We start from the raw sequence: 17,239 nt of genomic DNA, 5'->3' as shown, positions 1-17,239 counted from the left end.
GTAGGCAGGCTGTGGTGGTGGTGTGGGCAAAACCAGTGCTCTCGCTATCCCCTGAGGCTGCACAAAGGAAACCGTTGGCAGGGCCCAGCGACACATTTCATCTGTCCTGCAAAACCCGACAACTGTGCTAGGCACCCCTAAGTGCCCTCGACTGGCACCTTGTTAATGAACTAATTTGGGTCTGTACAGTGATAGGGTGCTTCCCTCGCATGCCCCGCCTTTGCAGTGTAGCGTAGCGTTGAATTGGTTGGAAAATACAATTTGTCTCCTGGGCTGATGTAGAGTTGTCGAAAGGGCTCTAGGTCAGCACTGTTCCCAGCCCCTAGCATAGGGGGCTGATTGGGTTACGCCTGGGGCACAGTCTCTCCTTCTCAAGGCCGCTAGGCGGCTGTGGGAAGCAAAATATAAGACAGAGCAGCAGCTGCTCTAATGTCTGTCAGGGGCCAGACAGGAGTCTAGGTTATGGCAATGCAAAGGTGACTTAAAGCTACCTTTCCCCTACTTTCTCTTCCATCCTTTCCTGGGGTAACGGCAGGCCTGGCCTTAGGGCAAGGTGGTTGCCTAGGGCTCTGTGCTGCCTGGCCACAACATGCCACCATGGGCCCCACCAACTCTTTGGCCGGGCCTGGGTAACAGAGGCTCCAACCCCAACTCTGTAGACACAGATTCGCAAGAGCCACAGGGGGAGTTATCCATACCCCAACATCGAGTCCTGAGGCGATCATGCGGCAATGGCAAAGGATCGCTTAGGGCAGAGGTAGTCACTTATTTTTGATCAAGGTCCAAACTTCATAGCCAAGGACCAGCCTCCAATGAAAATAATTGTAAAAAATGGTAATAGCGAGTAAATAAAAAGTTTTCAGGATCCATTCAAAAGCATCTGGTGGTCTGGATTTGACCCACAGGCCAACTATTGACTACTCCTGACCAAAGGAGCCATTTCTTCTAACTCCGAACAAGGAATTTTGTTATCATAAAGAGAACAAGATGATCCCTAAAGCATCTTCTGCCTCTGACGTACTCAACTGCAGAGCTAGACCCTTGCCCCCTTCTGCCTGGCTTTCTGCTACAGTTTTAAAGAAGCTTGATAGGTGTTGGACACATGTCGGGACCCTTCATTAAGTGCAGACCTTAAGGCCAAACAAGCAGAGAAGTGAGACAAAAGCCTGTCTTACTGTGGAAAGGCAGGGGCGAACCTCAACCCCTGCTGCTCCATAATCCCTCTGTCCGTCTGAGCGCCAGCGAGCCTAACACTGGACTAAGAAGTGCCACCCATGCCAATGAGCTGCTGCTGCAATTCATTGATTCTTGAAACCCCCCAATTCCAAGCAGCGCAGCGTGTTGCACTCTTGCAAGGCGTCTACCTGTCCCTTGACTCCTGCGTGCTGTCTAGCATTGCCTTCCTGGCTAGAATCCCAGTGCCCAAGTTAATAGCCCACTGATCTAACAAGTACCAACCCGCTCTGCTGCCTTCCCTGCACTGTGGTCAGCCTCCGCGCCTGACTTTTTGGTGAACCCGAGAAGAACATTGAGAGACCCAGATGGAGAAATGGCAGCTGAGTGCTCTGTCCTAGGAGGGACATGAGGCGTGGAGGGGGGAAAGGGTGGAGGAGAAGCAGGATGAATCATTTCAGAGGAAGCCAGATTTCCATATCCCCCGGAAAATTAAAGTCTGATCTTTGCTTGCCTCCCAAATGCAGTTGCTTTCAGAACCCTGCCTTGGAAAGCACGTACCTCTCAGCAGCCAGCCCTCTCGGGATCAGTGTCCAGGCTGTCCACCCGGCAGCGGGATCTTCCTTCCCCTCGTGCTGAGCATCATTCTGGGCACCGAGGTAGCTAAAAGCTGCAACTTAAGGACTTGGCAGATTGGGGAGGGCTGGCTGGACTCAGTGTGCCTGCTAGTCAGCCATTGGCTCAGTCTCTCTGGCGGCTGTACCAGTAGGTTAGGTTACACATGTCATCCCTCTCCTCTGTTCCTCGTATTCCTGTGTCACTGTCCTTCCCAGCTTGGTACTAGAAGGGAGAAGGAGGGGTACATTATTGCTGGGGGAATAAGCAAGGCAGCATGAGTCAAGCCTGCCCCCTAGTGTGTGCACTAGAGCAGACGCAAATGCTTCTAGAGGCAGACCAAAGCCGCCTCTTCTGCCTTGGCTGGTTCCCATCCTGTACAGTGCAGCATATGGTGTATGATTTTTAATTTCCTGGGCACAACTCTTCTTATGGCGACTGGCAGGTTTCTAATTGCTCTTTATCAGGCCTTTTATTAATGCCCCGCTAGATCCGGAGGGGCCCACTGTCCCCACTGGTTGAGCAAAGCACTTCCCCTTGACTTGCTCGGTGCTTCCTTCGCATTGCCATGTCCTGGCTGAGTTCTTGTCTCCTGGGTTTGATTCCCAGCTAGTGCAATGAGATCTGTGTTACACCTTTCAGGCAGCATTTGCCCAACTTTGGGGGAATTAAACCAGTCGTGCCTCCCCTGCCACATGGTGTTAAATGCAAATCCCAAAAGAGCTGTTGCTGAATCAGTTGTATAGATCTTCACAATATGATCAAGATAGTTAATATTTGAAGTATGCTTTTTGGCATCAGAGCTAGCATCGATTGAGGGTGTTGTTTCAGGCTCTCTGAAAACTCAGGCGTAGTCACTGCATGAGTTATGCATGGATCAGGTTTGAAGTGATTTTTGCAGCCCTAATAGCTAAAAGCTTACTTTTTTATCATGAAAACTGAGACTCTGGAGAACAGTTTGAGAAGCTTGCCAGACCCATTAGCTAGTACAGGAGGACACATCTTCCATGCTTTTGTGAAATGCTTGTTTAAGGACAGGAAAATGGAAAATTTATCACTTGAAATCTCTGACCATTCCACATAGTCCAATGGCATTAAAAGGGATTGCTACTTTCTTTCTCGTATGTCCCTGTTTATAGTTCTCGAACATGGGTGGAACTCTGATAGCTATTGCTGTGCTGTGTGTGGAGTGAGTCATCAAAAGTATTAGATTTTGATTGGGAAATGCCAATTTCCTTGAACACCCACAAACCAATGAAAAGATATTTCCTTTGATAACTATCAAAATGTACAGATCAGCAAAGTAAGAAAAATGCTGCTTAGAGTTTAATTTAAGGTTGTTTACTTTCTATCTTTTGACGAGTGATGTTGACAGTTTGTTTTAATGGTTATAAGCATTTCACTTTTTGAATCTCTACATCAGCAGTTATTAATAATTGCTTGACCCACCTACAGTCTGAACCCTTATAATTTCCTGCAATTGTCAAACTATGAATTGATTATTATTGAAAAAATGATTAAAAATAAACATCAATATTATCTGTTGACATTATGAAAAACACCAAATTCTGCCAAGCCTAGATATAGTTAAAGTGGTACAAGTTTTGTGTCTAGACAAGCTGCTAGTTTAGACATGACCGCAGCATGTGTAATAGCAGGACACCTCTTTGCTTACTCTTGCCTAGTACAATATTGCAGGGGAAAACAATTAGATCAGCCAGCACACTAAAACCCCTATTTTATGAATTCATAAGATCAAAAGGATCATAATATTGAACATATCTAAACCCCGTAGGTACAGGGCCTGGTGAACAGTATAGCTTTCTGCCTCATGGCAAAGGGATTCTGCATGCACAGAAAGCATTGGAATGGGCAAAGCCCTGAATGAATACAAAATGTGTTATCTACATCTGCAAAAATGAGCTGCAGATATCTGCATCCATATCTGTGGATAGGAACTGGCTAGCTGCAAATTTGCAGGATCCTAAATACAAAATTTGTACCTGGATCCGTATCCATAAAAATGAACCGTGGGTATCCAAATGCGTGGATGCTGATACCCGCAAATATAAAGTGGATACCCATGGATTTGCAGGGCTCTAAGAGTGGGTAGCAGTACCAGCCTGTTCTTCATTGTGAATTTGAGGCTCTGAAGTATGTATAAACATTTCCTATTTCTGTCTAATCTGTTGCTGCTCTCAAGTGCTGATCAAGGTGGGTTCTTTAGTGGTGCTCTTGTCCTCTCCACAGCATTGAAAAGAACAAAAGCGATCCAGTTTGTAAGTATGGAGCACAGCAAATGGATTTGCTGTTTTCGCAGACTTAGGCTTTTTTTAAACAAAAGGGAAAAAATAATTAATCACTCCATGTTGCTGCAGTTATAAAGCAACGCAAAGGCTTGCAAGCAATTTTAATCACGTACCCATTGTATCGCTTTGCCCAAAGAGTATTTTGCAAGGATGATTAGGAGAGCGGATGCAACCAAGGAATTCTTCCATTCATTTCATTCTTAGGAGTGCCTAGAATTGTAATTACGGTCTCACAGATCCAGAGCAACGGAAGATTTCTCTGTTGTTCCTACGCTATGCATGTCAGGCACTGAGACCTGGCCAGAAAAGAATCTAGACCCTGCTGTTTTAGAATGTGCAGATGATACTAAACTGATCAAGATAGTTAAGATGAAAGCAGACTGTGAAGCGCTTCAAACGGATCTCACAAAACTAGGTGATTGGGCAACAAAATGGCAAATTAATTTTATTGTTGATAAATGCCAAGTAATGCACATTGGAAACAATATTCCCAACTACACACACAAAATGATGGGGACTAATTTAGCTGTAACTACTCAAGAGAGAGATCTCGGAGTCTTTGTGGATACTTCTCTGAAAACATCCATTCAATGTGTAGTGGCAGGCAAAAAAGCAAACAGAATGTTGTGAATCATTAAAAAAGGGATAGCAAATAAGACAGAGAATATCTTATTGCCTCTATATAAATCCATGGTACGCCCACATCTTGAATACTGTGTACAGATGTGCTCATCTCAAAAAAGATACATTGGCATTGGAAAAGGTTTGGAAAAGGGCAACAAAAATGATTAGGGGTTTGGAGCAGGTGCAATATGAAGATAGATTAAGAAGACTGAGACTTTTCAGCTTGATAAAGAGGAGACTATGGAGGGATATGATAGAGACCTATAAAATCATGACCGATATGGAAAAAGTGAATAAGGAAAAGTTACTTACCTGTTCCCATAACGTCAGAACTAGGTGTCACCAAATAAAATTAATAGGTAGCAGACTTAAAACAAGCAAAAGGAAGTTCTTCTTCATGCAGCGCACAGTCAACCTATGGAACTCCTTGCTAGAGGATGTTGTGAAGACCAGGACTTTAACAAGGTTCAAAAAAGAACTAGATAATTTCATGGAGGTTAAGTCCATCAATACTTACTACCCCAGAATGGGTAGGAATGGTGGCTCTAGCCTCTCTCAGGGGCTGGAAATGGATGATAGAAGAGGGATCACACGAGGATTACCTGTTGTGTTACTTCCCTCTGGGGCATCTGGTATTGTCCACTGTCAGCAGACAGGATACTGGGCTAAATGGACCTTTGGTCTGACCCAGTATGGCCATTCTTATGTAATCCAAAGCCTCTGCTGCATGGACTCTGAGACATGCAGCTGGGCAGTTCTGATTCAATCCGCTAGAAGCAGTGGTTTGCATCTGCCCAACCCAATTAAGTGCCGCACTCTCTGTGAATATTATTTCAAGTCTCTGCACTGTTGAAGAGCAAATAGTAATGGGGGAATTCTCGGCGCCATCTTCAAGCTGCTACAGAGGGGTATTTTTGTGCAGCAGGCAAGAAGCACAGGGTTTTGTGGGTTATGGACAACAAAAATGAGTGTTTTCAGCGTCAAATCAAACAGCTGTCAGGTGGTAACACCTCTCAGCTGCTGCCAACCTGGATGGGGCTCAGACCAGTCAAGCTATGGATTGAGAGTGTTTATAGCCAATACCAAGCACCTGGGTTAGCTAGCTCTTCTCCAGAAGAGCTCTTCATGGCTTCTCAGAAGTCTCTGGTACAATTGCCCTTGCAAGATGGGGGGACAGAACAAGCTTCTGATCCTGCTATCTTCTGAACACAAAGTACTGGCAGGGAAAGGCTATTTATTTAGCATCCAATTTCCTGAGCTCTTCTCTAGAACTAATTCCAGGTGCATTTTCAGCAGCAAGTCTTATGTCAGTGGTGTGGATCGGGGCTTTGCATGGACCTGTTCTCTGTAGGGAAATGCATGCATGTGGAGTTCCCAGCGCTGTAGAAATCATGGAGAAATAACCAGCCCCGGGGATGTGGATTGAGGAGGAACAGAGCCAGAGATGCAGAGCTTGAGGACTTGTGCGCTTACATGCTGGAACTAGGAGTGCACAGGGTGGAGGGTGGTGCTGCAGCACCCCCTGGCTTAAAGTGGTTTCTATTATACGCAGGGTTTACAGTTTGGTTCAATGTCCTCAAGAGAGGAGTGCACGTCCATACACATGTACACATGCAAACGTGCACAGATGGGCACACATGTGCAGGATGCCTGCATAGAAACAAACATGCACATTTATATCTGCCTCCACAGATGGGGCTGTTAGAGGAGAGGGCTCTGATTCTGACTACAGATATTACAGAGCCTAGCACACTAGGGCCCTGGTTGCTGGTTAGCACCTCTAAACTCTACCTTAATATAAACAGTATCAGTAACTTATTACCATGCCACAAATCAGGTTCTCCTGAGATAAGTGAATTGCATTGACCAGGCCCCTTTATGGACAAACATACAAAACAGCACCAGGCTCAGAATATTTATGGCCTGGGGTGCTTCTGTAACATAAAAAGCAAATAGCAGCAGAGCCGCAGCTCAGCCACAGCTAAGGTAGACAGTCACTGTTAAAAAGATGGTAAAAATGTAGCCGTGTTAGTCTGGTGCAGCTGAAACAAAAAACAGGACTGTGTAGCACTTTAAAGACTAACAAGATGGTTTAATAGGTGATGAGCTTTCGTGGGCCAGACCCACTTTTTGATCTGAGGAAGTGGGTCTGGCCCACGAAAGCTCATCACCTATTAAACCATCTTGTTAGTCTTTAAAGTGCTACACAGTCCTTTTTTTGTTAAAAAAATGGCTATTCTAACTATTCACATGTTGAGGGGTAGGGTTAGTGCTCTGCATTTAGGGTCATTTGAGCAAGAGGTAATTGAGTTTTAGTACCCCTGAAACACATGTTTGCAGAATCAGCTGCTTCTTACAAACTAGTAGAACCTCAGAGTTTCTACCTTGGGAATGGAAGTTGTTCATAACTGTGAAGTGTTTGCAACTTTGAGCAAACCATCAAGGTTGTTCTTTCAAACGTGTACCATTGAACATGGACTGAATGCAGCTTTGAAACTTTGCTATGCAGAAGAAAAATGCCAGTTTTAACCATGTTAATTTAAATGACACAAGCAAAGGAACACTTTCCTTACCATGTCAAATTGTTTTTAAGCTTTCCCTTCCTTTTTTTAGTAGTTTGTTTAACATTGTGCATCCTCTGTTTTATTTTGGCTTGGGTTTTTTGTCTCTGCTGCTCCCTTCTTGTATATTTCTGGTTCCAAATGAGGTGTGTGGTTGACAGCTCAGTTCGTAACTCTGATGTACTGTACTGAACCTCTCTAGTCTGGCACTCTCTTGTCCGGCAACATCCGTGGTCCGGCATGATTGTAGTTAGTCGGGTGTCCACTGTCCATGGGTGTGGCCAAGTTTCCCCCAGTCCCAGAACATTTGTTTACAGCCACTTGTCCTGGCTCTCGGTGTTCTGTGCTGTTATTTAGCTCTGATTTACCCCAAATGTCACCTCTGAGCCCAGTAAGTAGTGGAAATGTTGGTGATGCTGCTAGATAATATTGATCTCCCATGGTTTGCCAAATTTTCTGGTTCTAAGGGTGCCAGACTGGAGAGGTTCAACCTGTAGTAAGAAAGCTCTCCATCACTACAAGGAAGTAGAAACAGTGACTAGAGCCCTGCAAATCCATGGATTTCTGCATCTGCAGAAGTAAAGGTGTCTATCCACAGCTCATTTTTGCAGATACGATGGGGATGCGGATTATAGGTGCCTGGTGCCTGCCAGGGAATGGGGTGCAGGGAGGGCCACCCAGAGGAACAAGGAGGGGCATGAGGGAGCACCCCATTTAGCAAGCAAGATGTTGGCCTGGAACACCCCACCTCCCTCTGCCACAGGCAGGGGCTGGACCCATCGACCAGGATGCCTCCCAGGCAGGGGCTGCTCTGGTGTCCTGATTGGAGCAGCCCCTGCCTGCGGGGCACCCAGGCCTGCTGCAGTCAGGTGCTGCGCTGGAGCAGCTCCTGTCCATGGTGGGCCCCCCCAGTGGAAGGAGGGGGTTGCTCCAGCCCCCACAGGTTATCCGGTTAAACCTTCACATGAAGCAGTGACTGTCCCCAAGTCACTAATTCAGTGGCAGAGCCAGGCCTGGAATGAGGAGCCTGGATTCCCAGTCCAGATTCCCAATTCTAAGCTTTGGGCAGTGGGTGGTTCCCACTAGGCTAGGGCAGGGAAACCCAGCAATGTGCTCTCTCTCTGGAGCGGGGAGTTTGTGGCTTTTTGCTTGACTCCTATGTCAATAGCAGCCCAGCTGGGAGATGAGCAGGTTTTCCAGTTGCACCTTGCCCCAGGGTTCGTTTTTAAAAGGCGGGTGCGGGTGTTGGGGGGCAAAAAAGGGAGGAGGGACAGAAAATAGTTGCTTGGATGCTGTGCTGGAGAGCTCCTATATAGCAGCGTGCTCCGCTTAATTAACCCTGCCCTGCCGCACAGCAGCATCACGCCCTGTGAGATGGATTCCTTCTGTGTGGTTCAGGGCATCAGTGCTTTGTTCAGATCCAGGAGGAGTCACGGCTTGGTTTCCTGGTCGATGCTTTTACAGAGCTGGTGACAGGATGCAGGAAAGTTCTATAGCCCGCTGGGCACCGTGGCGTGGGTGAGTGAGGAGGATTCATACCATCTTGTGTCTGGACTGCTGTTAGGTGGTGCCAGTTGGCCTTCTAGGGGCCAGTCATAGCTCAGGACTGCCACAAGGTGGCAGCATGTCCAAAAATGAATGCAATGCTGCTGATTCTGTTCTCCTGACTTGGGAGAGATGCTGCCAGCCCAGAGCCTCTGGGGATAACAGGGCACTGCAGGGGCGTTGTGGTCTGGGGAAGAGAGCTCAGAGAGAGGTATCACAGGGGCCACAGTGCAAGCGGAACAGGGTGTAGGCATCACATGAGCATAGAGGAAAATCTCCATTAGCGATAAGGGGTGTGTGACACATGCCTGATCAGTTGCGATCCCATCCAGTAGGGGGTGCTCACACCCACTAGCCAGGTGGTTCTCTTTTTAAGCAGAACTGTGATGCAGCCCTTCGCATGCGGGTAGCTCAGTGCGATTGGTGATGTGCTTCAGAGCCGATTCCCACCTCGTCCGCCAGTCTGAATCCAGCCCCGGTCAGCTGGCTTCATGCTGCCCTCTGGGGAACCAGATGGTGCTCACGGTCCAGGAGGCATCCGAACTGGCACTGATTGACTCCCTCCTTGGCACTCAGAAGCAGAGAGGCCCAGGGGAGAGCTGGCCTGCTTCCCCTATGCAAGGGGTCCCTCCAGAGCAGGGCTGAGAGCATGTGGCGAAGCCTGCCTTGCGGTTCCCATGCTGTAGCTGACTAAACGGGACGTCCATCTCCAGGTCTTGCACCCCACAAACTCTTTAAACGTAGGAGCTGCCCTGATATCCGTGTCCTGTGCTGATGCATCTGGTCCCTCCCAACCCTCCTTCATATGGAGCTAGCAGGTCCAGCAGCCCCAGGGCTCTGTGCTCTGCCTCACTTTGTCTCTGATCCTTACTCCAGCTCCCAGGGAAGCCGCTGTAATAGGAGCTGCAGCTAAGTCTGCCCCGGCAATGCTGGAGAGGCACCAGTGCTCCGATCCAGCCAAGCAGAGGTCCGGGAAGCAGAGCTGGCAGAGGCCGGGGGATAGTGCCTGGTTCTTCTTTACAAGGCATTGAAGGCAGACAGGGTGTGTCCCTGGTTCCCTGCAGCAGAGTCACAGGACTATCAGCTGTGCCTTATCTAATCAGTGAGGAACCTGTCCCCTGCTGGACTCTTTGGCACTGGGAAGTACATCCGGGTAGGGTTGCCAGGTGTCCGGTTTTGAACCGGAAAGTCCAGTGTTTGAGCTTTCTGTTTGGGAAACAAATTGAGAAAATAGAAATGAGAAAATAGAAATGTTCTAAATAAAATATCATGTAGATGGGGATGTCATGTCAAGTGTGTCCGGTATTTTTGTTGAAATCACCTGGCAACCCTACATCTGGGACTTAGGCAGTTATCCATGTGTGCTGGGTGCCACCAGGCAGAGCGGCTGCCGTGATGACACAGGCTGGAATTTTCAAAAGGGCTCTGCCCCTCGTAGTCAGGGACAGATTTTTGGAAGCGCCCAGGGCCCGCGGAGGCAGTGCTAAACTGCAAACAGGCTGGGTGCTGAGCCCTTCCAAATCTGGCCTCCTGTCAATATCTTCATGCCACGTGTAGTCCACAAGTCCCCAGGCTAAATGCCTACTGACCTTAGAACCAAACCTGTATAATAGCCTTTCTCTAGCATGCTCCTCCTGTGTTACTGCATCCTGCCCCAAATGATGCCTACCTGGGAAATATTTTACAGAGAAGAAAAATGAAGCAACTTGCCTGATTTTACCCAGAAGCATAGAGAATAGAATCCATATCTCCCCACACTTCTTCCCTATCCACTAGATCAATGTTTCTCAACCTTTTTTTTAAAGTACCCCTTTAAAAAAAATTGAGTACCTTCAGTGCCTACAATTTTCAGACACACACAATTTTTTTTATACTGTTGCAACACATTTGTTTAAACAATTTAATCGTAGCCGGGCAAGCGATGACATTTTTGGGTGTAAAAAGTACAAAAATAATAAAGCGCTGTAAAACTTAAAACAAAAATTCAGTTTTCTCCAAATTTCAGTTGTGTTGACGTACCCCCCAGACTTCTCTCGAGTAGCCCTGGTTGAGAGACACTGCACTAGACCATACTACCTCCCTGGAGTCCCCGCTCCGTCAGCTCCAGATGCAGCCTTAGTGCTTCAGGTCAGCCTCTCATTTATGTCAGCAAGCATTGATGCCGTATAAAACTACACACCACTGAGCATCTTTGGTTCATTTGAGTTTACATGTTTTATTCATTCCTTTTGCTTTGTGTGGTTTCTTCCTCCCCGTGAGCTTTTCTTTTTGCTTCGGGTTCCTCCTGACAACCTCGAATGGCAACACTGAAACTCCAAACGGCATTGGCCTTTCCTTTTGCGCTTATGCATCATGTGGCTTGCAGGGGTTCCGGAGAGTCCGATGGATTCAGATCATTTTGTGCAGGGTTAAAGTGAAACCCCTAAGACTGGGCTCAGAAAGCCAATCTGTATAATCATCCCAAAACAGATCAGTGTTAAATAGGAGTTTACACCCTCCAAATTTTGCAGATTAATCCCAACCACCCCAAATTTTGGGGAAGTTTGGGAAGGCCTGTTATATAAATAAGACCAGCTGCAAAATTCTGATTAGGATCTGCATTCTAATACCAGCCCCATTTCTACCTCCCATGACATCGGGCACTGGGGTTTGGTTTGGATCGGATCCAGAATCTTCAGTGTGACAGAATAAATATGCGAAGACCAGCACAATATGCAAAATCACCCTGACATTTCCCTTATGTTTGCTTAACAAGTAAACAGCTACAAATATGTTGGTTATATCCGGAGGCTTGTGAACCAAGAGATTTAAAGCCATGAACAGTTGTGCTGACCTCGTACTCATTGCTTTCAGTTCTACACCACTGTAGCGGCATTGCTTAATGGAGTTACTCCGGATGCACACCATGTGAACGCTAGAAGTATCACATCCAGCTCCTCCAAACATAGACGCTCTTCTGTGGAGTTTCTGGGTGTAATTTATACATCTCTCGACAGTGAGAAAGAGAGAGAAGCTTCATAGGAGACCAGTCCTGACATAACCGTCAGCCATTACTTTGGTGGCTCTGCCAGTGCATGGAAAGTCTCTTTGGCTACGTCTACACTGTACCGTAGGTAGAAATAAGATATATAATTTGAGCTATGCAAATTGTGTATCTTATTTTGATCTTTTTTCAAAAGAGCTTATTTATGTCTACACAGCGCCAAATTTCAAAATAACCCACTATTTCGAAACGTCCCTTGCTCCTCGTGGAATGAGGTTTACTGGGACGTTGGAATAGCGAGTCTGTTATATTTCGAAATAACAGGGCTGCTGTGAAGATATGGGATAGCTATTTTGGGATACTGAAATAGCGCTGCAGTGAAGATGTAACCTTTATTAGTCAAAACAGAGCTAGAACTGCACTGTTTAATGGTCTACATTAAGATTTGCTGCTCTGGACTTCAGCTGTGGTCAGGGGGTGTCATAGATCACAGATCTGCTGATCCACCAGAGTGTCAGGGGAATTATCTTCCAGCCCTAGTGCAGTTTATAGAGTTCAATGTATTGGGGAAGGTGATACCTGCATTTTAAAGGGATGTTTTCCCTGGGCTTTAAATAACAGATCATACCCTCATGAATCAGAGCTTAGCGGCATTGGTTCGGAACATCTGGGTCTTACAAGGCAACATGGTTCTGCAAACATCCCAAATTCCCTTTTGTGCTGCTTCGCCAAGTGGGTTTTGAAATGCTTCTCAGTTACTGTATTTCCTATCCCATGATCCAGGCCCAATTTCACTCGTGATAGTGTGGAAATTGCGGATCCTGCAATATTAGCCTTGCACCGCAGTATTTTTTAAGGAGCTTACTTTGCACAATCCACAATTTTGCATGCATTTTAAGTATACAGTTAGTATTGCACCAATATGTTGATGCCTTGTAAAATGTAAAAGGTGAACATGATGGGACTTCATTTCTATAGCGGTTGTGTTAAGACTTTTAGTCATCTGAATTTTGTATTGTACCCATTACCTGTTTCTTTAATGAATGAAACATAGTGGCAGCAAAATGTCTAGTTATCAAAAATATTAGCAGGCGTAACATAACACTTAAGCATTCAAATTGTTCCAGCAAATTTGTCTTCAAAATAGGTCCAGTCTGGCCTGTCCAAATTACTGCTATTCATAAAGACCCGTTTTTACTTTTCCATGATTTTCCAAACTTGTCTGCAACTGTCACAGTTATTTGAAGATCATCCTCCAATTCAAGTAGGGCCTTACCCAGGATGGATAACCAAAGCTAGACACAAGCTCAGGGGAGCTGCCTAAAGATTTGCTCTGGTGCTGTAAAGTACTGCACATGCCATGCGTATTCCCCTGGTTGCTTTAGGAAACTGCCTCCCTTTCAGAGCTGATAGGCATGGAGTTATTAGTAATAATCTTTCTTTTGGCACCTCTGTGGAACCTTTTCTTTCTTAAACCTCAAACCTGGCTCGATCCTGTTTAATAGGTGGGGAAACTGAGGCAAGGAGAAGTTGGGTTTTTTTTTTTTTTTTTTTAAAGGGCCTGATTTTTCAGAGTTGTCAAGAACTTGCAGCTCCTGTTGCTTTCAGCTGGAGCCGAGAGTGTTCAGCGCTTCTGGAAATCAAACTCTAATTTGGTTGGCCCAAGTTGGGGGCAGGGGACTGGACTCGATGACTTCTCGAGGTCCCTTCCAGTCTTAGTATTCTATGAAGTGTCATTTGGAATTTAATGGCAGAGTCAGGACCAGAGTTCAGGTGCCTAGACTCCTAGTGGTCTCTGTAGTCCATGAAACTACAGCTGCCCCGTCCGTTGAGTGGCATGCCTCTGGCAGTGCTGGGGGAATGGGTGAACCTTCAGCCCCTACTATCTAAAAGGGAAGCAAGCCTGTCTGCCACAGGACTGTACTGATAATATGAGGATGTATTTATAGCGCGTGCATAGAATGTGGGGAATGGCAAGCTCCAGGTACTATTAGAGGAGTTAATAGCTTGGGAATTACATTGCTAATGAAATCATAGGTGTGTTCAGCTAGGGAAAAAATTCCACTGTAGATTTATCTAGTGGCCGTTGCCCGGGGACCTGAGAGCTGTGCCATTTTACACACATGGCCAGGAGCGCTGTTTAAGTGGCTTGACTTCCTCTCTTCAAGCTCTGTTCTTGGTGGCTGCAGTGGGATTTTTCAGCTGGCTTTGTGCACAGGCCTGGATGATGATTTTCCTCATGTGCAAACTTCTGCATTTCCCATGCCAGGGCAGCACTGCTGGTGTTTTAACAAGATGCTCCTACATAATTTCCCCTCCCAGCCCCATTGTCTCGGGTTCACAGAGAGGAAGGGGCCGGGCGTTCTTTCATTTTCCCCATGTAATCAAACCATGTTTCTCCTAACCAGCACAGCTTGATATATGCTTTGACTCCTAGGGTAGCACCATGGACTGTGTTGCTCACACATGTAGGGAGGGAGTCCCAGTCCTAAAGAGTCAATAAACTCAAAAGACAAAGGGGATTCAGAGAGGGGAAGGAACTGCATGCTCCAATGCCCCAGCTAGCACAGTCTGATCCATGGGGATCTGGATCACAGTGTTACCTGCAGCTGATCCCAGCCATGGGGCTGTGCCCTCTTCTCTCCGACCCCAGTGTGGAGCGTGGGTGCGATGCGCCTGCCCCACCATTGCTCAGTCTCTGCTGCACGCCGCATGCCGTCATGCAGGGTGCTGTATGTGCCGTGACACGCTCCGCCACTCCAGCCCCCTTCCGCTTTCTCTCCCAGACGTTTCCCTGCACCCCGCCTGTCGCTGTGTGGCTGACAACCCCTCCGGCTGTGCCAGTGTTTGGGGGAGTCAGGGGCGTGCTGGATCCCTCGCTCAAGCTGGAAGCAGCACACGGGCGGGGAGTGGATCCCGGCCTGGTGCCCTGGGGATGGCAGACGTGGTGGCAAGTGTGTGAGTGGCCCCCTGCCATTCGCTTTCAGTGCCACCAGAGCTCTTCCCCCCCTGCCAGCTGCGTGCACTGCTGTAACACGGCCGGGAGGGGCCACAGTGATCTTCTCGTCAGCCACATGTAGGTGTGCTCCACCCAGCCCTGCTCAGGAAGGGGTGGCCTCAGAGCTGGGCACCGGACAGCAGTCAGAAGGGTTGATTCACCCTGCTCGATTGCCCCCTTGGCTCCAGCAGCATTCGCACCTGGATCCTCCCCTTTGCCAGTCAGTCACCTCAATGCCTTACGTCATGCACGCTTGCCCTCATCTGCTAGGCTCCTGGGCAAGGTGTGGGGGGAGGCCACTTCTCATTTCCGGAAGGGGTGGGGAGTCTCAGACGGAAGGGGCAAGGCCAAGGGCAGTCAGCCCTCATGCCCCGCCCCTCCAGCCCTCAGAGCTGCCTGGAGCATGGACACAGTGCTCCAGCAGCGATTTAAAGGGCCCGGAACTGTGGCTGCTGCTTCAGTAGCAGCCATGGCAGCTAGGAGCTCTGGGCCCTTTTCAATTTCCAGGCCCTGGAGCAATTCTCTCCCCCCCCCCCCCCCCCCCGCCCCCCCCCCCGTCGGCGGTGCTGCCTTTGCTGCTAAGTCTACAGCCCATCCCGCCTCGAAAAGAGCCCTTTCGGCCATGCATCTTGTCCGTGAATCTTGTTGACGTGGCTAGAAAGTCCCTTGTGTTCACCCCCTTTGGCTGAGAAATGCTTGGGGCAGCCTAGTCTTCTAGTCTGTCTGGAAAGCACCCCTTTGTGCAGGTGCTCTGGCAGACACATGAACGAGCTAGCAGCAGTCCATGCACCTGAGTTGCTTGTCTGCTAACATGCTCTCCGCAGGCAGACATCACCCTGTAGGTCTTTAACCCAGCTCCTGCAATGGCAGCCAAGTCCTGACTTCATGCCCGTGTTCACCAGTGGCAGGGGAGAGGTTTGCTCTGGGCCCGAGACTGAGCCAGCAGGATGGATCCCTTGGCTTCGAAAAGAGGGAAGTTTGTCAATGAGTCAGCAGTGCAGGGAGATGGATTGTTCCCCGAAAAACAATTTATCTCATTCCTGTCTACTCAGGTCACATGGTGCCACAGAGGACAAGGGTCACAGCTGGGAGCAAACTCCTTTGGCCCTGGTGTTTGACTGCCCTGCATGTAAAACTAGCAGATTTACCTGGTGTTGCTTGGGTCCTTAACTCAATTAAGGGTGTTTTGGGGGGAAAATAAAAGGAAAATGTAGATGCTTTATTTAAGTGATTGTATTTTTCAAAAATACAATGTTATTTTATGAAGTTAATTTTTATTTCGGATTTCTTTAAAAAAGGGAGGGTTGAATTTTTCCTGTTTAATTTTTTTTTTTTTTAGTAATTTTTTTAAACGGGAATTCCATCAAGTGTATTTTTTTATGTCTTCTAGTTTTCAAACCTTAAGCATTGATTTAGCTGTGCCAAAACATAGTACTACTCCAATTTTCTCTGTTTTATCTCTTTTCTGTAAGGTTTATTGAGAAATAATCTTATTCCAGGTTCATCCTATTTTTCTGGCTCATCTTGGTTCAGTTTCTTTCAATATTCGCACAGTTATGACAATTCTGAGGATTGTACTTGCTTTGGTGATTCTGTCTCTTTTCTGTTTAGTTTTATGAGAAGCAATCTCATTCCAGGCACATCCCATTTTCCTGACACAACCAAACTCTTATCTCACTTTAATTTACGATAAGAAGCAGCTGCATACCAAATGTGGTAGTCATAGCTCTTATAGTTTCAAAGGATTTCTTGAACAAACAGACAAATACACAGACAGACACACATGTATGTTTTAGAGAGTTTGTGAGGGGGGAGGGAGAGAGACAACCTTGTATTGCCCACACCTATGTGGAGCTCGGTTTCATTGTTGCTCACCAAAGAATGAATAACAAAGACGTGCTCTTCTCTAGCTTATTCCAACTGAAGGATTTTACCAAGATTGGCAGATTAAACTTCACAATGCCATTGTGAGAGTAAGTAACACGCCCTCATCTCTGAGGAGGAAACTGAGGCACAGAGTAATCGGTGGCCTGATTTTCAGAGATTTTGAGCTGCTGTAACACCTGTTGATTCAATCATGAGATGTGGATCTCAGCACATCTGGAGATCACACCATATGGCTTGACCGAGGCTACCCAACCAGACTGTGGTAGAGAACATAAGTACGGACATAATGGGTCAGACCAAACGTCCATTTTCTAGCTCAGTATCCTGTCTCTGACAGTGGCCAATGCCAGGTGCACAGTCTTCTCGGCCTATTTGGGGTGAAGTCCACCGCTGGGCAGAGGCCTGGGCATCACATTCGCCTTCTAAATAGGCCTTCCAAGGTAGGCCTTATGTTGCTGTCCTGCACGGGAGGACGAGCATCACTCTCAGTCCTGGCTTCTCTGTGAAGGCTGCCAACCAGGTGGCCAGCTGTGAAAGGTATTTG

At 47.3% G+C, this 17,239-nt stretch overlaps 2 protein-coding genes across 3 annotated transcripts in view; one reads left to right on the top strand and one right to left on the bottom strand.

Annotated features, from left to right (window-relative positions):
- The window catches only part of LOC102457818 (uncharacterized), a 63,089-nt gene extending 61,096 nt beyond the window's left edge, over window positions 1-1,993 (bottom strand). Inside the window, exon 1 of one of the 2 annotated variants that reach the window (XM_075910463.1) lies at window positions 1,735-1,993. The gene's annotated coding sequence lies outside the window, so the exon portion shown is untranslated. The remainder of the gene's footprint in view (window positions 1-1,734) is intronic. The other variant, XM_075910462.1, reaches the window with a different exon arrangement.
- CDK18 (cyclin dependent kinase 18) overlaps window positions 1-17,239 on the top strand; it is a 115,897-nt gene that overhangs the window by 3,977 nt on the left and 94,681 nt on the right. The window lies entirely within an intron of this gene.

Source organism: Pelodiscus sinensis, chromosome 27 (genome assembly GCF_049634645.1).
Source record: "Pelodiscus sinensis isolate JC-2024 chromosome 27, ASM4963464v1, whole genome shotgun sequence".
Classification (NCBI taxonomy): Eukaryota; Metazoa; Chordata; order Testudines; family Trionychidae; genus Pelodiscus; species Pelodiscus sinensis.
Note: the sequence above shows the minus strand (reverse complement) of the source record. Positions and strands in the feature narration are given on the sequence as shown.